The sequence below is a fragment of the Pseudophryne corroboree genome, chromosome 10 (genome assembly GCF_028390025.1).
Source record: "Pseudophryne corroboree isolate aPseCor3 chromosome 10, aPseCor3.hap2, whole genome shotgun sequence".
NCBI classification, from domain to species: domain Eukaryota; kingdom Metazoa; phylum Chordata; class Amphibia; order Anura; family Myobatrachidae; genus Pseudophryne; species Pseudophryne corroboree.
In genome coordinates, this window is record NC_086453.1 from 150,425,107 (window position 1) to 150,447,072 (window position 21,966).

The following is a 21,966-nucleotide window of genomic DNA, read 5'->3' on the forward strand; positions in this document are numbered from 1 at the left end:
TTTCTAGACTGAGTCTGGTAGGAGGGGCATAGAGGGAGGAGCCAGCCCACACTCTCAAACTCTTAAAGTGCCAATGGCTCCTGGTGGACCCGTCTATACTCCATGGTACTAATGTGGACCCCAGCATCTCTACGGACTACGAGAAAAGGATTTACCGGTAGGTAATTCAAATCCTATTTTTACTTTTTTGGTGTTGCCGTAAAATCAGCGGGAACCCAAATTATTGCACCCCGTCCCTACAAGCCATGCTTCAGGCAAGGTTACCATTCCCAATCATAGTCCATGAGGATCGTAAAGTATGAAAAAGTACAACAAATTAAAAATTTGGGAAAACTTATGTCAACCTTTTTGTGTGTCGACATTTGTCATGTCTATCTACTGTCAATGTCGACATTTTAACTATGTCAAACTAATGTATGTCGACCAATAGTGGTCAACCTATTGTTGACCTAAATGTGGTCGACCTAACAACCAGATCCCCAGTTAGATAGAGGCTAAAGCTGAGCATACACGATACAATTATCTGACAGATAATCTGTGGTTGGAATGAAAACCTGGTAATGGATTAGAGCAACTGACAATCGACCATTTGCTACCAAATACTGGAAAATGGATCAATTCTGTCCGTGATTTAACCAATTTGTATAAACGACAGGTTTTGTCCATTTTCCAGTTTTTGGAAGCATATGATCGATTGTCAGTTTCTCTCATCCATTACCAGGCTTTCATTCTAACCACTTTTTTGAATTACGGCGCCCTAGAGTATCAGAATTGTTAGGCCAAAGGTTTCTTATTGAGAACTTTTGAAAAATATAATAAATTAAGTAAATTGTGCTTATGTCATCCTTAGGTTAAATGATGTGGTGAAGGACAAGATTTGCTCCTGTTTATCCACATATTTTATGATTACATTGACCATAAACAATTTGAATTGGTCCTTAATCACCAATCCAAAGCACCCCTGCAAGTGTCCCGAGGCACCCCAGTGTGCCTAGGCACACAGTTTGGGTATAGTGTATGCCCAGCTTCACTATGAAGGACACATGACACATGTCACAGATACTGTAAAATAAGATGAGTGCAGATCCACAAGCAGTCCTGATTTACTCAGTGATGTCCTAATTTCCATGGACACAAAGAGGCAGAGCTTCACTATTTAGGGGTGAGGTAGGTTACAGCATGGCCTGGGTGATTGGTGGCAAGGCATAAAGCTCCCTGATTTCTAATGCAAAATGCTGGGATGTAGGCTAATAGTTAGTAGTAAATAACATGAAAGATAGAGAAGCATTTCTTGACTACAAGGATAAGTTGGCTTGTTGTTCCAGCAAATCATTTGCTTCCATTGGAGAATAGAGAAAACAGAAATCTGGGTGAGAATAAAATACTGGGGTGATAGCATCGCGGCATCTCACAGAATGACATCTCATCCTTCTAGCTCGTCGTATATACCCTCCGACTGAAACTGAAGACACTGTAAGCAATAAACAACAACAAATATTATTTACATCAAACTTAGACATCTATTCTTTCCCTGTATTTCTTCCAGTTTCTTTTCTGCTTTTCCCAGCCACTATTATTTAGGGTTCATTGGGGGTCATTCCGACCTGATCGCACGCTGCCGTTTTTCGCAGCGCAGCAATCAGGTCACTACTGCGCATGCGTATGCATGTACAAAGCGGATTGTTTCTGAGCGATGGATTTAACGAAAAATCCATTCGCGCAGCCGATCGCAAGGAGATTGACATGAAGAAGGCGTTCATGGGTGTCAACTGACCGTTTTCTGGGAGTGTTTGAAAAAACCGCAGGCGTGTCCAAGCATTTGCAGGGCGGGTGTCTGACGTAAATTCCGGGACCAGACAGGCTGAAGTGATCGCAAGGGCTGAGTAAGTTCAGACCTACTCAGAAACTGCACACAATGTTTTTGCAGAGCTCAGCTGCACAGGCGTTCGCACACTTGCAAAGCTAAAATACACTCCCCTACAGGCGGCGACTATCTGATCGCAGCGCTGCAAAAAGTAGCTAGCGAGCGATCAACTCGGAATAACCCCCATTGTTCATTTATAAACACTGTTTATGTTTTCATGTACAGTATATTGTTTTCTCCTGATGCATCCCTGCCCCCGGATCCCCTTTAACCCATTCTCCTTTTGGCCAGTTTTTAGAAATTAGTGGGCGCCTGTGTGCAAGTCCAGTGGTGCCTTCCCCTATCAATCACCAAAACACAAATTTAGAATAAAACAAACATTAATTTATTAAATAAGACACAGAGTTTAGATTTTCTTTAACCCTACAAGAAGACATTGGGGCGTATTCAATTAAGTGCCGTTTTTTTGACTGGTCGAAAAAATGGCACTAATTCAACACAGGGTATTCAATTGCGGGCGTTGTCACTGTCAGTGAGGCAGGGATGTGCTGCTGTCAGTGAGGCAGGGATGTGCCACGGTCAGTGAGGTGGGGATGTGCCACGGTCAGTGAGGTGGGGATGTGCCACGGTCAGTGAGGTGGGGATGTGCCGCTGTCAGTGAAGCGGGGATGTATTGCTGTCAGTGAAGCAGGGATTTGCTGCTGTCAGTAGGCGGGGATGTACTGCTCTCAGTGAGGTGGGGATGTGCCGCGGTCAGTGAGGTGGGGATGTGCCGCGGTCAGTGAGGCGGGGATGGGCCGCTGTCAGTGAGGCGGGGATGTACCGCTGTCAGTGAGGCGGGAATGTGCAGCTGTCAGTGAAGCGGGGATGTGGCGTTGTCAGTGAGGCAGGGATGTGCTGCTGTGAGGCGGGGATGTGCTGCTGTGAGGCAGGGATGGGCCGCTGTCAGTGAGGCGGGGATGTACCGCTGTCAGTGAGGCGGGAATGTGCATCTGTCAGTGAAGCGGGGATGTGGCGCTGTCAGTGAGGCAGGGATGTGCTGCTGTGAGGCGGGGATGTGCTGCTGTGAGGCGGGGATGTGTCTCTGTCAGTGAGGCAGGGCTGTACCACTGTCAGTGAGGAATGTGCTGCGGTCTCCCTGTATTGTGTACAGTTGGGTTTGTTTACATATTGTCATGTGACAGTTGGAAGTGAGCAGTTACGCTGGGAACTGTGTGGTTATAGAGGAAAGGGTATCCGTTCACATGGTCGACCATGTTATGGTCGACAGTCATTAGGTCGACCACTATTGGTCGACATTGACATGGTCAACATGGACACATGGTCGACACGTGAAAATGGTCGATACATGAAAGGTCGACACGTGAAAATGGTCGAGACGTGAAAGGTTGACACATGAAATGGTCGACATGAGTTTTTTTACTTTTTTTTTTTCTTTTGGGTAACTTTTCCATACTTTACGATCCACGTGGACTACGATTGGAACGGTAATCTGTGCTGAGCGAAGCGGTAGCGGAGCGAAGGCACCATGTCCAAAGCATGGCGAGCGAAGCGAGCCATGCGAGGGGACGCGGTGCACTAATTGGGGTTCCCAGTCACTTTACGCAAAAAAACAACACAAAAAAGGTAAAAAAAAAAAACCATGTCGACCTTTCGTGTGTCGACAATTTTCATGTGTCGACCATGTGTCCATGTCGACCATGTCAATGTCGACCAATAGTGGTCGACCTAATGACTGTCGACCATAACATGGTCGACCATTCATACCGGAACCAGAGGAAAGAATGCACACTCCAATAATGGTAGCAAGTTTTTTTGTCATTATACCATGCCATAGGGTTTAATGTGTGCACGTGAGAATGCATGCACAAGCATACAGTCGTGGGCACACTAGCCGCACCATCGTTGCCGCCATTTGAGTGCGGCTACATCTGTGTATATATATATATATATATATATAGATAGATAGATAGATAGATAGATAGATAGATAGATAGTGAAAGAAGGGCACCACTCACAGGTCTTCATACAGCAAGAATAACGACTACTGAGTCAGTTCTGCAATTCAGCTGGAGCCTGGAGAGACTACTAGAGTGAGTGATAGACTTTAAGGGGCGGGACCAAACACTAGCCAATTCGATCCTGCGGGGAGTGGAGCCAAACGCTGGGCAGCTTAAGCCCAGAGACTAGACTCAAGTGAGTGACAGACTGTATGCTTGTGGGGGCAGAGCCAAACGCTGCATTGACGTGGGAAGGCTCCTAGGTCCTCTGGTTTTTCTTTTTATCTTCTATTACAAAAATTAACTAGTTCTTTAAAACTGTGTCAGATAGATGCTGGGTGCAGGATGAATGCCATGGGCCCCCCTTACACTTTACCAGCCAGCCTTGCCCTGATCTGCAGATGTAAACTTCAAAGCCCCTTGGTTGCTAACGCAAACGCTGGATGCCACCTTTCCTACTGTTAACCTTTTGTCAGATTGACCTATTCATGTGGACTAAATGAGCCCTAATATTATGTGTTAGAACCAAGTAAGCGGAAAAAGGTGGTTAAAACAATTAAAAACAATAGCATAAGCATTATGTTTAAACGCCTTCTGTGTTCAGAGCAGTGGTGGTGTAGCAGTAATCAGGCACTGTCCCTATCTTACCCTAAACCTTGCAGCATCTAGGGCTTCCTAGGATGCAGCCCGCTGGTCTGTGCCTTCAGTCTCCGTGCCGTGACTCCGGCTGTGGCCGCCCGTTGTGGAGCTGGAGGTTTCTGCTGGTGTCCACTCTGTTAGCTTACTGTCCCCCAGTTCAATCCAACACATTTCACACCAGCTGTCATTTTTTTTCAAGGATAAGATGTGCCTGTTTTGCTGTATCCTGATGGGCATCACCTTCTGTCTTCAGTGCGTCACCCAGCTTCACCAATACAATATTATTCAACTTAGACCAAGTTGTAGTTGTTGCAGACTGAGGATCAAGATCAAGCTTACAGGTATAAGGAAGATAGAGAATAATGACTAAGGTCTGAATAATCTTGTATTGGTGAAGCTGGGTGAAGCTCTGAAGACAGAAGGTGATGCAGATCAGGAATACGGCAAAACAGGCCCATCTTATCCTTGAAAAAGCACCTGCAACTGGTGCGAAACGTGTTGGCTTGAACTGGGGAACAGTGAGCTAACAGACCGTACATCAGCGGAAACCTCCCGCTCCATAACGGGCGGCCAGTGACGTCACAGCCGAAGCACCGTAGCCAGAGACACTGCACGGAGACTGAAGGCACAGACCAGCGGGCTGCATCCTAGGATGATGTAGACACCACAAGTGTTTAGGTTAAGATAGGGACAGTGCCTGATTACCGCTACACCACCACCACTCTGAACACTCAAATAGCAAAACTGCTACTGAAGCTGAATAAGGTCCTGTGTTTGAAAATTGACAGATAGAACCTGATTAGTTGGCAGTTTACCTCTTTCCACTTTATCACTTTCCAAGACTTAGTACATCTGCCCCCAACATTGGAATGTGTGATACATAGTGATGTTTTATCTGCGGTTAGCGTAATGATGAAGAAGCATCAGGGGCAGGGTAGTAATGAGAGACGGGAGTGGTACAAGTGAGAGTGATAAAAGAATTGGGTCTGGGGCATTTAAGTGTCACTGTGTGCCCTTGGATTAATGTGCAATTGCAATTCTTATCCTAACTGGGGCTACACATAAGAGCAAGTGACTTACCATATATAAAGCTTCTTCTGTTGACTTCTGATTCTAAAAAAACATAAATACCATTATTAGTATCTATTCTAGTAGTGCTTTACACTATCATCTATTACGGCAGCATTCTCCTCTTGTCCCATATTTATGTAATCTAAGTTACATCATTGAAGCCATTGACATTTTTTTAAAGATTAAATAATAATACAATTGTTACGTTAAATAACACAATACATTTTTTAAGGGAAAATCTATCTAAAATTACAAAAGAAAAATGTTATATTGTTAAAATTGTTTGAGTAATTCTAATTTTTATGATGTGTTTAGTTTTAATTTTACGCTGCCAAAAAGTTAATCAATTAACAGTTTGTACCTCAGGTGGACTAGTGATTTTGATAGTTCATGATAAAGGTTTAGGCCTCATTCTATTGAACACAATTCATTTTAAATACTAAGATTTATTATTGATTCCCTTATTGTATAATACTTTTATGTCAAGGGGAAAAAAAAAACTTATCAATTGAATTTATAAAAGAAAAAAATAGCACCTGTGGGTTTTCAAATCTATTTAAAATAAAAATAAAAAGAAGAAGAAGAAGAAGAAGAAGAAGAAGAATACATTATAAAATAGCACAAATGTGGAGTGGCTGGCACTCTTCTGTATACTTGGTCTTGCTTAAAATTTCTGATGCTCTGGTTAGATGTTTTTGATCTCATCTCTAAAGTTTCAGGAATCATGTACCCATTCAGAGGTGTAGCTAGGCGCCATGGAGTCCGGAGCAAGGGTATGTTTTGTCGCCCCCTCCACTGAATTTGGTGAATGTTACATTTGAAAAGGAAAAAAATATTTTAAAATCTTAAATTGGTGACAGGGCTGGTTCTAGACTTTGTGGAGCTCAGGGTGAAAGTTTCCTTTGGGCGCTCATATGTTAATTTAAAATATAGGGGTGAGGCTTCATGGGAAAGGGCATGGCCACAGAATAGTTGCAATTCAGATTACACAGCACAATATTGTCTGTTATTCATATTACACCACACAGTAGTGTCAGTGAATAATTACATCACACCGTGGTACTCCTCTTATACACTTTATGCCACACAGTAGAGCCCCTTATACAAGTTACACAACACAGTAGAGACCCTTATATACGTTATGCCACACTAGAGACGCTTATACATATTACTAAGCAGCTTCTATTGCAGAGAGAGGTGCTGCAACAGCCGGGGCAGAGATATGTGCCGCAGCAGCCGGGACACAGAGAGAGGTGCTGCAGCAGCTGGGGCATAAAGAGGTGCTGCAGCATCGGGGGCAGAGAGTGGTGCTGCAGGACAGAAGTAACCCTGCTGCACAGCTACAAGCAGACAGACATTTAAAAAGGGTGTCAGAGCTCCAGCATGTGCCGCTGTCAGTGTCTCCTTCTGTCGCCTCTGACCTACCCTGTTCCTTATTGAGTCTCCGAGTCAATGTGCACCACCTCTGCTTCTCCTCCTCCTGATCTGCGGTTGCCTGTAAAGTGGGTGAAGGGAGGGGAGAGTCAGGCGGCAGCGCGCCCTCTTATTTTTCCAGAGCCCGGAGCTCGCGCTCCACTGGAGCCACCCTTGCTACACCACTGTACCTATTACATCCTTAGACAGCCCTGCTCCACCTTTACTCACTCTCTCTCCAACCAGATTGGCCATTGCCCAAAGCTGAAAAAATCCTGATCCCCTAGTCCTTTCTAAGATTATAGCGTATTCGTATTCATACTCGGATGCCTCCCCTTTTGACTAAGCCACTACAGAATCCAACTGTAGGGAATGGGTGATTACACTAATATGTGGTATTGACATGTACAGCTGTCAGGAGCTGGTGGCTTACCTCCAGAGTCGGGGTCCGGGGGCCTGCCTGTCCGGCTGCTGGTGGTGCTGAGTGGCCTGGCAGTGGTGACTGGTGCGACTTCAGAAGCTGGGGAGACAGGAGTCAGGTTGATGAACAGGCGCGCCCTTGTGTGGCTGCAGCACTGGAGGCCACCATGTTGGAACCAATTCTCTGTGGCCAATGGTTGGGACTGTGTGGAATGCTCAGCCAATCCCTGGAAGCTTCCTCTTACAAAAGGGGGCAGCTCAGTCTTTAATGTTGCCAGTACTTTAAGTTACTGCCCAGTGCAGAAGCTCCAGCTTTGAGCTCCATCTGGATTTCCATGTGGTTATTTCTTTGTGCTTTCAGTCTCGCTCCGCTCTCCCAGTTTCCCACAGTCTTCCGCAGAACTGTAGCTGGTGGATCCTCAGCTCTGTGACCCACAGTTGTCGATGCCTCGTATCCGTAGAGGCGCTTCCTGGTCATCCGCAATTCTCTTCAGCCCCGACTCTTCAGCATTCATTCCTCCACAGTATTCTTCAATGTTCTTCAGCCACAAATCTTCAGCATTCATTCCTTGACAATATTCATCAGTGTTCTTCAGCCATGACTCTTCAACATTCGTTCTTCAACAGTATTCTTCAGTGTTCTTCAGCCAAGACTCTTAAGCATTCATTCTTTAACAGTATTCTTCAGTGTTCTTCATCCACGACTCTTCAGTATACATTCTCCAGCAGCATTCTTCAGTATTCTTCAATCACAACAACTCTTCAACAACTTTCCTCGGTTTCTGAGTCTTTATTCCCTGGAGACAGCCAGTTCCGTTCACCTTTCTCAGTCCACTACTTAATTCTTCCATTGACTCCTCTTTGAATCTCAGGGTATACGAGAAGGAATTACGTCTGACCTCCTCAGTTCCTTCCTGCTGTTGCAACCACTCCCTTAACGAATGCCCAGTTTTCGGATCCTCGTCATCAGCCTATTGTGACAATAGCAAAGTCATGCTAGAATTTGGTCATATTTGATTTGCCTTTTGACTTTTTTATTTGCCTTTGCATACCTCATTTGCTCTCATGTATATGGATTGCCTTTCTTCTCCCATCCTCCTTTTCTCCCTATCGTCCCTTTTATTATTACTGTTAAATGCTGATTTTGAAATGTTTATATGCATGTTTATTATTTTCTCTTACGTCCTAGAGGATGCTGGGGTACACATTACTACCATGGGGTATAGACGGGTCCCTTGGGATCCATGGGCACTTTAAGCATTTAATAGGGTAGGCTGCCTCATCCCTCTATGCCCCTCCTACCAGACTCAGTTTAGAAAATGTGCCCGGTGGAGCCGATCACAGCTAGGGGAGCTCCTGGGGCTTTTCTAGTTTTATTATTTTTTTAAGAGCTGTTAGGTACAGGGAGGCTGTTGGCAACAGCCTCCCTGCTTCGTGGGACTTAGGGGGGGGGGGGGAGTAGGATCCAACCCTTGAGGTTAATGGCCCCTTTCTCCACTGACAGGACACTGAGCTCCTGAGGGTGTCGATTGCAAGCCCTTGAGATGACCGCTCACTCCCGCAGCACTGCCACCACCCCTAACAGAGCCAGATGATGCGGAGGTGAGTATGATGCCAGCGCCCCGGTAAGAGGGGCACCAGCGGGAATGGTAGCACAAGGGTAGGAGCGCAGTACTAACTGCGCAAATGCTGCACTCCGGAGGGCTCAGAGGTACAGTTGTGCAGCGCAATACCCTAACACTGGTTATCTGAGCTAACAGGGGCTAATCCCACTGTTAGCAACAAGCAACCTCTGGCCAGTATAAAATAACAAGAGCAGGAACACACTCCATTACAGGGGGTGGAGCTTCTCCTCAGAGTGGATCCAGCACTCACCAGCACCATTTTCTCCCTGCAGATCACACTATAGAGACGCTGACAGGGAGCGCTGCCCTCCACTTCACTCCAGTTATCCTCTGCGGTACCAGGGTGTTATAGAAGGGGGGGGGGAGTGTTATTCAATGTTATTCACTGTTTAAATCTATTAAAGTTACTCAGTCAGCACCAGGCATTTATCATAAAAACTGCCTACTGGGGCGCTGTGTGTGCTGGCGCCTTATACTCTGTGTCTCTCTGAAGGTACTTGAGGGAAACTGTTTCTGACATTTTCCTGTGTGTGTATGTGTGTGTGTGTGTAATATGTTATATATCTCACATTACCATGTCTAGGGACTCTGTATCTTGTGCTGCAGCGTGTGTGTCCTCTCCAGAGGAGACTATGCCATGTACTCAGGAATGCAATGTACTGTCTCAGCCTTCTGAATCCGAACCCCCATGGGTGGCTTCTAGTAAGGGAATGATATCCCAGATTTCATCTAGGATAGCTCATAATGAGACTGGAACACAGGTTTTGAAAAGATCTGTAGAGGTTTTGTCGTTTTCTGCTCCCGCTACCTCATCCAAAACCCCTGATATATTTCCTAAAAAGCGTGCTCTTGCCCAAATAATGCAAGTGACATGGATATCGACTCTGATACAGGAGATGGTGAGGGGGATATCCTGGGGGGTGAGGCATCCCTTGCTAAGGGGGTGCAACTCATGATTGAGGCTATTAGGGACATTTTACACATTACTGATAAGGTACCTGAGCAGGTAGAGGAGGCTTACTTTACTGACACTAAGAAATCCTCCCTTACATTCCCTACGTCTAAGGAATTAAACGCTTTGTTTGAAAAAACCTGGGAAAACCCAAAGAAAAAATTCCAGATCCCTCATTGCTTTTCCTTTCCCTGAGGAGGATAGGAAAAAGTGGGAAAACCCGCCGGTTGTAGACGCTTCTGTTTCTAGATTGTCTAAGAAAGTGGTTTTGCCTGTCCCTGGGTCCACCGCTTTAAAAGAGCCAGCCGACCGCAAGATTGAAACTACACTCAAATCTTTATGCACAGCAAATGGCGTAGCTTTAAGACCTACTATTGCTTGTGCATGGATTTCTAAAGCCATAGTAAAGTGGTCAGGCACTTTACCAGAGGAGTTAGATTCTATGGATAGAAGTGACATTGAATTGTTTTTATGTCACATACAGGATTCTGCAGGTTTCATGGTGGAAGCCATGAAAGACCTTGGACATCTGAATGCGAGAGCTTCTTCCATGGCTGTCTCGGCTCGCAGAGGCCTCTGGTTGTGCCAATGGTCTGCGGATGCGGAATCCAAGAAAAGTGTGGATAACCTACCATTCACAGGTCAGGCTCTGTTTGGGGACGCGTTGGATGCGTGGATCTCCACGGCAACTGCGGGTAAGTCAACTTTTCTTCCCTCTGTTACACCGCTGACTAGGAAATCATATCCTACATCTCAAATGCAGTCCTTTCGGACCACTAAAGTTAAAAAGTCCAAATCCCACTCCACTTTCTTCAGAGGAGGTCGGGGGAAATCCCGAAAACCTGCACCCACAGGTTCCCAGGAACAGAATCCTGGTTCTGCTTCCTCTAAATCCTCAGCATGACGGTGGACCTCCCAGCCTGGAGATCGGGCAGGTGGGAGCAAGACTAAGAAGTTTCAGTCATGTCTGGGCGTCCTCATGCCTGGATCCCTGGGTACAGGATATTTTTGCCCAGGGGTACAGACTGGAGTTTCAAGAACTCCCACCTCAAAGATTCTTCAAATCTGGCTTGCCAGCTTCGCTGACAGACAGTACTATCCTACAGGAAGCCATTCAAAAATTGCTAAGGTTAAATGTCATTGTTCCAGTTCCACCTCACCTACAACACAAAGGTTATTATTCAAACTTGTTTGTGGCACCGAAACCGGACGGTTCGGTAAGACCGATATTAAACCAAAGTCATTGAACCCCTACTTGAGGGAATTCAAATTCAAGATGGAGTCTCTGAGAGTTGTGATCTCAGGTCTGGAGGAGAGCGAATTCCTGGTATCCCTGGATATCAAGGATACGTACCTTCACATCCCGATCTGGCCGCCTCACCAGCCTTATCTCAGAAATGGCGCTGCTGGACTGTCACTATCAGTCCCAGGCACTGCCGTTTGGCCTCTCCACGGCACCATGAGTGTTCACCAAGGTGATGGCGGAGATGATGCTACTCCTCCGCAAGCAGGGTGTAAACATAATTCCTTATCTGGACGATCTGCTGATAAAAGCGTCTTCCACGGAGAAGCTGTTGCAGAGCATTGCTCTCTCAACTCAACTACTCCAGGATCATGGATGGATCCTGAATCTTCCAAAGTCGCATCTGGAGCCTACAAGGAGACTGTCCTTCCCGGTGATTATCCTCGACACGGAAGTACAGAGGGTTTTTCTATCAGAGTAGAAAGCGTTGGTGATACAAACAATGTCCTGAAGCCAGCCCGGGTATCGGTTCATCAGTGCATTCACCATCTAGGGAAGATGGTTGCCTCCTACGAGGCTCTACAGTACGGAAGATTTCATGCACGGTTTTTCCAACTGGATCTCCTGGACAAATGGTCGGGATCTCATCTTCACATGCACCAGAGGATACGTCTGTCACCGAAAGCCAGAATATCGCTCCTCTGGTGGCTGCAAACCTCTAACCTACTAGAGGGCCACAGGTTCGAGATTCAGAATTGGATCCTCCTAACCATGGATGCAAGTCTCAGAGGTTGGGGGGCATTCACCCAAGGGGAAAACTTCCAAGGAAGGTGGTCAAAACTGGAATCCTCTGGGCCGAAAAACACGCGGTGGTGCTGTCAGCAATCTTCATTCCGGGAGTGGACAACTGGGAAGCGGACTTCCTCAGCAGACACGATCTCCATCCAGGATAGTGGGGCCTCCGCGCAGAGCTGTTCGCAGAGGTGACAAGTCTTTGGGGCATACCTCAAATAGACATGATGGCCTCACGCCTCAACAAGAAACTTTGGAGGTATTGGGGGTTATTCCGACCTGATCGCTCACTGCAGTTTATTGCAGCGATCGGGTCGGAATTGCACATGCGTCGGTGCCGCAGTGCGCATGCGTCGGTGCCGCAGAGTTTCCCTGCAATCGCCTCTGCCTGATTGACAGGCAAAGGCGGTTGCTGGCCGGGAGGAAGTGGCACGGTGGCATTTGACCGCTGTTATGGGGGCGTGGTCTGGCCAATGCAGGTGTGGCCGGACCATGCACGCGGGGGGGGGGGCAGTGGCTATGTGAAGTCACACGCAGCCGCTGCGGGCCGGGGAGCAACAAGTAGCTCCTGGCCAGCACGCTAAAGCTGCCCTGGGTGGGAGCTACTCCTAAAGTGCAAAAGCATTGCCTCTGTGCAATGCTTTTGCACTTCTGCAGGGGGGCCGGCACTGACATGCGGGGCGGGATAGCCTTGTGCTGCGCGTCCCCCCCGCATGTCATGATCGACATGCGCGTCCCCCCGCATGTCATGATTGTAGCCCTGCAAAATTTTGCAGGGCTACGATCAACTCGGAATGACGCCCATTGTTCCAGGTCGAGGGATCTACAGGCAGTGGCGGTGGATGCCCTGGTAACTCCGTGGGTGTTCAAGTCAGTGTATGTGTTCCCTTCACTTCCATTCATCCCAAGGATTCTCAAAATCAAAAGAACAAGAGTTCAGGTGATCCTCAATGCTCCGGACTGGCCAAGAAGGGTTTGGTATGCGGATCTTCTGGAGTTACTGCTGGAAGATCCGAGGCCTCTTCCTCTTCGAGAGGACCTTCTGCAACAGGGGCCGTTCGCTTATCAAGACTTACCACGGCTACGTTTGACGGCATGAAGGTTGAACGCCAGATCTTAGCTCGGAAGGGCATTCGGAACAAAGTTATTCCTACCATGATACAGGCTAGGAAAGGAGTAACGTCTAAACATTACCATCGGATTTGGAAAAAGTACATGTCTTGGTGTGAATCCAAGAAGTTTCCTAAGGTGGAATTTCAACTTGGATGGTTTCTCCTCTTCCTGCAAGCAGGTGTGGATGTAGGCTTGCACCTGGGATCCATAAAAGTCCAGATTTCGGACTAGTCCATTTTCTTCCACAAACAATTGGCTGCCCTCCCTGAGGTTCAGACTTTCTTGAAAGGGGTCCTGCACATCCAACCTCCCTTTGTGCCTTCTACAGCCCTTGGGATCTTAACGTGGTACTGCAGTTCCTGCAATCGTATTGGTTCGAGCCTTTACAGGGGGTTGAGGTCAAGTTTCTTACCTGAAGACTATCACACTGTTGGCATTGGCATCTGCTAGACGTGTGTCAGAATTGGGGGCACTGTCCTGTAAAAGCCCCTACTTGATTTTCCATGAAAATAGAGCTGAGCTCAGGACGCATCAGCAATTTCTTCCGAAGGTTGTGTCGGCTTTTCATATCAACCAACTTATTGTGTTGCCAGTGGCTACTGACTCCTCAATTACTTCAAAATCCTAGGATGTTGTAAGGGCTTGGAAGATTTATATGAAGAGAACATCTCGTCACAGAAAGTCGGACGCTCTGTTTGTCCTTTATGATCCTAACAAGGTTGGGTGGCCTGCTTCTAAGTAGATGATTTCTCGCTGGATCAGGTTTACTGTCCAGCATGCTTATTCTATGGCAGGATTGCCGTATCTGAAATCCGAAATTAAGGCCCACTCTACTCGTAAAGTGGGTTCTTCCTGGGCGGCTGCTCGGGGTGTCTTGGCTTTACAGCTTTGCCAAGCAGCTACTTGGTCACGGTCGAACACGTTTGCTAAGTTCTACAAGTTCAGTACTTTGGCCTCTGAGGACCTAAGGTTTGGTCAATTGGTTCTGCAGGAGCCTCCGCGCTCTCCCTCCCATGCTGGGAGCTTTGGTACATCCCCATGGTACTAATGTGGACCCCAGCATCCTCTAGGACGTAAGAGAAAATGGGATTTTAATTACCTACCGGTAAATCCTTTTCTCGTAGTCCGTAGAGGATGCTGGGCACCCGCCCAGTGCTTAGTTTTCCTGCAGTTGTTGCTTTGTTCAGTACAGCCTTGTTACTTGGCTGAGTACTGCATTGTTACTTGGTTAAGATCTATGGTTCAGCCGTTGCTGACTTGTTTCAAGCTGGTTGCTTGATTTTCTGTTGTTATGTGTGAACTGGTGTGAATCTCACCACTATCTGTGTATTTCCTTCTCTCAAAGTATGTCCGTCTCCTCGGGCACAATTTCTAGACTGAGTCTGGTAGGAGGGGCATAGAGGGAGGAGCCAGCCCACACTATTAAACTCTTAAAGTGCCCATGGCTCCCAAAGGACCCATCTATTCCCCATGGTACTAATGTGGACCCCAGCATCCTCTATGGACTACGAGAAAAGGATTTACCGGTAGATAATTAAAATCCTATTTTTGTTTATGCTTGTTTCCTTCTGTTTGATATATTGAGGCCAATTTTGGCTCTATTTTCAAAAACGTCTAATAAAAATTGACAACTTAAAAAATAATTGCGCAAACACATAAGCAACATAAACAACATTATATTTAAGATATTTAACATTAATACTGTTTTTTTTGTTGTTGTTGTTGTTTTTGTTGTTCTTCTCTGGTACTTTGAGAGTCCTTAGCATATTAGTTACCAAATGTGCTTCGCTAATTAGTATGGATGTCCAAGAGACTATCAGGAAATGTGTAGCCCCTTTCTCAAGGTCTGAGGATTATCTATCTTCTTACTTCAATTTATGGACAGCCCCAGCAGCTAAGAAGACTTCCTTGTCCAATTATGGGGCCGCATGACCACTGATTTGATATCCAACCTATGTTCTACTGTTAATAGGTGGCATCACCACGCACTCTTCTTCTTCCTCCATCACACAGAGACAGAACATGCCCATGAATGTTTCTTTATAATAGAGAGTGCCTTACATATATATGTAATGCTATACCACCAACACCACCACTAGGTAGTTAACTTGTAAATTACAAAAGTGCTTACTGTTAACAATAAGATTTAGCCCGCCTTTACAATAATACACATAGTGATGTTGGAAGTAAACCGAGTGTACCTTGCTTAAAAGAAGCGTGCATGGAAAAATTAAAAGTAGCACGCATCTCCAGGTGAATCCATTTCGTCATTCGTAAGTGTGGATGCAATCAAAAGCATATAACTCCACATTACCCGCACTTGAATGCGCCCATTTTCACACCATACCCATGTAAGACATGCTCCACAATTGGTTGTACGTTCAACTCTGCATCAACCTCTGTATATTTAATATTTCCAACACTATTTTTCTTGTAAATTCTGCTTCTACTTTCAGTTCTTTAATTGTTTCCAGTTATAAAATAGTGTATTAACTAGTAAATGTAATGGCAAATGCCAGGTTACTTCAGTCTGCCCCTGCCCCGTGCTTCCTCCTCCCCATCCCCTCTCCACTATACTTACCAGTAAAATGGTTAGGGGGTTGAGTTGAGAAAGGGGGTGCCCACCATGGCTCTCACTGCACATGGCGGAGATGGGACAGACCACCATAGATTATTATATAGATGTATACAGTAAGTAACTAATACTAGTAACTTTAATATAAAATTAGCAGTAAAATCATTGTCATGGAATGACAACTCTAGTAGATTCACTTTAGTGTGAAATCACAATATTTTTTAACAGCTCTTTCATGTGTTTAGTGAAATCACAGATATACTGTAGTGCTGTGTAACATCACCTTACATGTTACTTACCATTGCCAGGTCCAGCACGTTATCATATGTGGCATATGAATGCTGTTCGATACTGGGGGACCCTACATTAATTAAAAGTTGTATTATTAAATTGTAGAAACATATTTGGAAAATTGTGGAAGTAAATCAATATTACAAAAAATTTCCACTTTAATTCCCAAGACTGCTAAGAGATGAGTAGGTTGAAGCTTTGTGATGCCCTTGAGCCTTATAATCTTTTTGTTTCTGACCCTTGATTTGGGACCAGTCAAGTAATGTCAAAGGTAAAGTTAGTGTGGTCTTCTGCTGATGTTGTATTTATAATTAAGCTTAAAATACATGAAATGTGTTTTATAACTGCACATTATACTGGGACAGTCCAAACTGAAATGACTGATCTGACTTTCTAACTATTATCTTTTATTTATGAACTTTTATTTTAAACCATCTCAAAGTTTCTCAGCTTTGTTACAGGAATATACATAGTAACAATATAACATGACATTTCACAATTACAGTACAGTGTAAAGTATATATGGTAAGTGTGAGAATAGAAGTTCCTAAACATTAAACAGACTTGGCTCTTGATTTATTAAGCTTCTTGGTAGTTATGACTATGAAATTTAAAATCACTGTAATTTTTAAATGCAATACATGCCTGGTTTTGCATTTATTAATTCTGCCATATTGTTTCAGGGTCAAAACTAGAGACAATCGATGACTTGCAAAAGCCGATAATAAATATAGCTGAACCAATAGTTAACAATAAAGCAAGTTAAAACCAGAGGCCATGTCTTTGCGTGTTTAGCCTGGGTAGTGTAAGGGTTAAAATTTGTGTGATGGAATAAACAGTGTTTTAACTTGACATACTGTATAGTGACATATGTTTGATTGATGGGTGTTTCTGAGTTATGCTGAACACTAGATTATATTGTATAGATAAGTAGCTCTCTTTGCTTCTCCATGTAATTCTGGAATCTACCATCCCACCCTCCCCATTGTATAGTAAGTTTGTATTTTTGAATGAAATTGTGGGTGGCAGCATAAAATGGCTCATATTAATTTAGTGGTTATAAAGTTTTGAGTGTACCCTCCCTTAATTTGGTGATGATGACGACCCTGGACTGACATGGCAACACTGACCTTCCAGAAATGTACACCATAGGGGGAATTCTAAGAGAGGGTGGTACAATATTTCATATGTGTGTATGATCTTTATTCCATTTCTCAATGGTCCGCTGCCATACCTTTTTTCCTCCCATTACTTTCCTATTTTTAGTGAAAGGAATTTTATCTAATTTTTTGCCAAATCTCTGTCTCTTTATTTGATTCTGATATATTAGTGTGTTTTTTTAGCTCACAGTATGTGTCTGAGTTTAAATAAAGGGTTGTAAAGATATAGGTAAGGGCTAATACTGTATTTGTGGTGTTTCAATCTTTATAGCGTTTAATGTACTTTTTATTCCTTCTGTTCCCATGTCTCTCTGGCTTGTGTCACTAATACCCCATGTGTGTGTTCATCCATTAGCCAATATATTCTAAACTATAATCTTACCCAGGTAAATACAGGTGTGCTGTAACCTGGCACCTAGTGCTGTCATGTTATGTTATTGTAGGAGGATGCCAGTCTGGTATGAGGTTATTACAGGTCATCATTGCTATGCCTCTTGAGTCCATCTATTATCCTTATATGGTTGACCAGGAAGTAAACATGAGGGCCAGGTAATGTCTCTCTGAAGATGCCCCTCCACAGGGGACAATCAGGACTTAAACCAAATTCCCTGTCATTGTGCGTTCTGTTTACTGTCCTCTGTTACATCCTGGGCTCTGACAGACAACTCGGAGCCTGACCCAGCATGTCGTCAGCAGGAGAAGGACAGCTGTGGAAGATAGGAGGTAGATACCTGAGGTGGGAATCCCACCAATCAGGAACCTGTGTCTCCTCCCCAGGTGAGCGCGGCATGATGGGCATTTGGAAGGTTTTAAAAGAGGTTGCGCAGGTCAGCTCCTGATGTTAGTTGCAGGACTCTGGCTAAGGGGTGATTCTCTGCCAGGGTACCTTGTGGAACGCATCACCAGTGCTGTGTAGACTTATACATGTACTTACTACTGCATGGACTAATCTGCTATCACTGCTGTGTGGACTCAGTGATAGTTCTGCTGTGTGGACCTGTTTTTCTGGAACTTCTGTGTGGAATTGCTGTGGACCTAAAACCTCTACTGGGACTAACTAGCTGGACTGCTACCTGTATACTGTTTCTGGTCTATATTTACCTCTGTTTCCTGTGTGATATCTATTCCTGTGTGCAGTGAGAAATAAACTATCACATTGGTTTCATCTGCTCTGTGTCTGAGTGATTAGAAGAACCCTGTATCCTCTCAAGGGTAAAATCAAAATCACAGTTTTGGCAACAAGGTGCACATTTAAGGGCCTTCCCCGTTAGGACAAGTAGATCTTGCCTGTGGAGACTACAGACTGCATTGATAGTGCTAAAGAAGGAGGTCACTATTCTGAAGAGCTTACATTCACTTGGATCTCACAGCAGCACAAGTTATCACATGCGGAAATTTTGGATTCTAAACCTGGCACTTGTCTTCTTTACTTACCTGTCATCTCCTCTGTGACAGGAGGGACACATCGCTTGTAGACTAGGAAGCTTACACTGACAATCAGTATAATTCCCAGAACTGTCCCACTGATGATTCCTGCAGTAACAGCAGTGTTTGTCTGGGCAGAGTATTCAGGAGTATCTTTGATAGAAGAGATTAATGAGTGTAAATAATACTGATCTCTGGAACCACAACTCACTCTTTTGTTTTGTTTGTTTCTAATAAACTGAACCAGGACAAACTTCTGATAAGAGCTTTGTAAAACTATAATGTCAAATAATAAAATATATGGGTCTGATTTTGAGTTGGGAGTAAAACAAGAAAAAAATAAAAGCAAGTAACTATGCAGCGTGTTAAACCCATGTTGCACTGCAGGTGAGACAGGTGTAAAATGTGCAAAGGTGTGAGATAGGCGTGTGCAAACTCATATCTAAACTGTAGTGCAAAAATAAAGTTGTTTAGCAATTGTAGGCTACATGCAAAAGCCATCAGTATTTACCGTACCAAGCCTGCATGCAAAAAATAAATAAATGTATTTGCACCCTATGCATTGCAACATGGGGAGTGATTCAGACCTGATCGTAGATGTACTAAATTTAGCACATCTACAGTCAGTTTCACAGACATGTGGGGGGATGTCCAGCACAGGGCTAGTCCGCCCCGCATGTCTGGCTCTGCCTACCCACCCCCCACCCCCCGCACAGGTACAAAAGCATCGCATGACGACGATGCTTTTGTACCTGACAAGTAGCTCCCTGCCAGCGCAGCTCCTGTGTGCTGGCAGTAAACAACTCACCACGTCCCAGGTCACAGCGGCTGCGTATGACGTCACGCAGCCACCGCGGCCCGCCTTCCCCAATGGTCCGGACATGCCTCCGTTGTCTGGACCGCGCCCCGCCAACGACGCTCTAACACCGTTGGCATGCCCCCTCCGGCCTCGCAACCGCTCTTCCTGTCAATCAGGCAGACGCGATCGCACTAGTGAGATGCCGATAGCATCTTACTGGGCATGCGTGCATACTCCACAAAGTAATTCAGACTGTGATCACTGCCGCTGCAGTGATCCAGTCTGAATTACCCCCATGGTTTGTTTCAGGTGCGAAGTTACATGATTTTTTCTTTTTTGCTTTGCTCCCATCTCAGAATCAGCCCCAATATTTATAAGTCACAAACAAAAGACCAGGTGCCTCCAATTATTTGCAACTAAGTTAAACCTGAATATACTGTAGAACACCTGCTTCTGTCACAGTGAGGGGGATCCCACTCCCCTCAGAAAGAGAAACAGCAGAAATAAAATGCAGGGCCATACTAAAATGATAAGTATATAATATATTTATTAAAATAAAAAAATACAATAATTACAGTAACATTCTCTCGGGATAAAAGTATCAAACATCAAATAATAAAAACAGCCTGTATAATCACGTGCTTAAAAGCCCTTTAAATATAAATAACTACAATGTTACAGAATTCATAAAAGCAACACTGTGAATACTGGTCTGAGATTCAGTGTAATAAAAATCAATGGGGGCGATCCAGTTGTTTTTGCGCTCCCACTCTTCTGTCTAAAGTGATGGGAGATCGGGGGCGCTATTTAAATGTTTTTTTTATCACGCACGTCGCACCCAAACAGAATGTGTTTAGCTGCATAAAGTAACGGGCGCTACACAAAAAGCTGTAATGCCCTCCCCCGTGGCTAATCGTTCCCGAACAGAGGAACAATTGAATTTCTTAAATCAAGCCATCTAGTGTATTGAATTCCCCCCGATGAGTCAACTGGGAATATAGTCGGCATCCCGACAGTTAGGATGCCACCGCTAAAAATCCCAACAATCAACATACAAAGTTATGAAATAGGCAATATTAAAATATATATATACGGGACCATGTGGTTAACTAATATAGATACTGTAATGATATATTGTGCCGTAGTACGGTGGATCATGCAGTGTGTATGCTATCATGATATATTATTAGGTCATATCAGCTCGTTGCAAGATCGACAGATTGTTCAGCTGTGTACCTAGGTTTAGGCTATGGTCTCCAAAGAAACCAATGATGTTGCTATAGCTTTTTTTGTCTACTCAATTGATAGACAAACAAAAAAAGAACTAAAAGTAAATATTCTTTTTGTTACAAAAGATCAGAACCTACACACAAGTGTGCAAACAAGAAGAACAACATATAGAAAAAAGGAAAATGATTAAAAAAAGTATTGATTGCATATTATTTTCAGATATATACAGTGGCATCATTACGAGGGTGCGAGCCACAGCCAGGTGTCACCCGCGAAGGGGTGACAACAAAATAATAAAAAAAAAATTGTCCTTATTCTGCTCACAAAAGGGACAGCTGCACCTTTAGGGAGATCCTGTTAGCAGAATCCTAAACAAATATCACTCTAAATAAAAATTTCCAGAGGGTGCTAGAAATAGGATACGGTTATGTGACTGGCGGTCGGGAGACTGCTGGTTACTATACCGATGCCGGAATCCCACCTGGTGAAAAGCATGACAGTCAGCATTGTCAAAGTCAGAAAAATATCTCTATGCACACTACCATATTTGCACCTCACACAGGTCCGTGCTGCGCATGCGTACGCTCTCCCGTACGTGCGCATACTCACAGTCGCGGGCACCCGCAGGCGCACGGTATGCGTATTTACGGTAGAGTTTATGTGATCGTAGCGTGCGACTCAATCGTTACATATTTTCACTATATAATGTATTTTGTAGATCATGGTCCCTTTGATAGATTCTGAAAGTTTGGTTAATATAGAATGTTCATGAACAGAGAAATCCCTCTTTGTTTGATACGAAGGGTCAGACAGGAGTAATACAGTGGTGTTTAGTATCCATCGGAAGAATATTTAATTAGAAATATTCCGGTGTTGGTTTGAAGCAGATCAATCGCTCGTGCGAATAGTTATGGACATAAGAAGTTTATGAACATTTACTTTATTTGCACTTTATTACCCATGCGGCGGGAAACCCAGTTTCCCTCCCACCTGAGCTGTTGGAAATAGTCACAGCCCACCTGTATGAATCAACCTATGACCTTTTGCTATAATGCGAAGCCGAATTCCTGTGTCCAATGAACAATGAGATTGTAGGGACCATTGAATTGCATTGTGTGTGGGGCATAAATAGGCAGGCCGACCATATCCAGTTCACTCTCTTCAACGGTTCTCATTGCTGATAATCGGGAGCTGGATATCGAGGCGCATGCGATCGTTTCCCCTTGTGCGTAAGTGTTTCTCCGCAACTATATTGATCTTCTTGTTATTGTGGGCCAATCTCTCTCAATTTCTCTCTCTCTCTCCTTCTCTTTCTCACTCATTTTCCCTTAAATTGTATTGTATTGTATTTCCT

At 44.6% G+C, this 21,966-nt stretch overlaps 1 long non-coding RNA gene across 1 annotated transcript; it reads right to left on the minus strand.

The window, feature by feature from the left end:
• Positions 1 to 5,583: 5,583 nt before the first annotated feature.
• LOC134965104 (uncharacterized) lies at positions 5,584 to 18,727 on the minus strand. The gene is made up of 3 exons (XR_010188318.1): positions 18,593 to 18,727; positions 16,007 to 16,068; positions 5,584 to 5,616 (listed from the first exon to the last, which is right to left on the minus strand). It is a non-coding gene; the product is annotated as an uncharacterized LOC134965104 (long non-coding RNA).
• Positions 18,728 to 21,966: the final 3,239 nt, after the last annotated feature.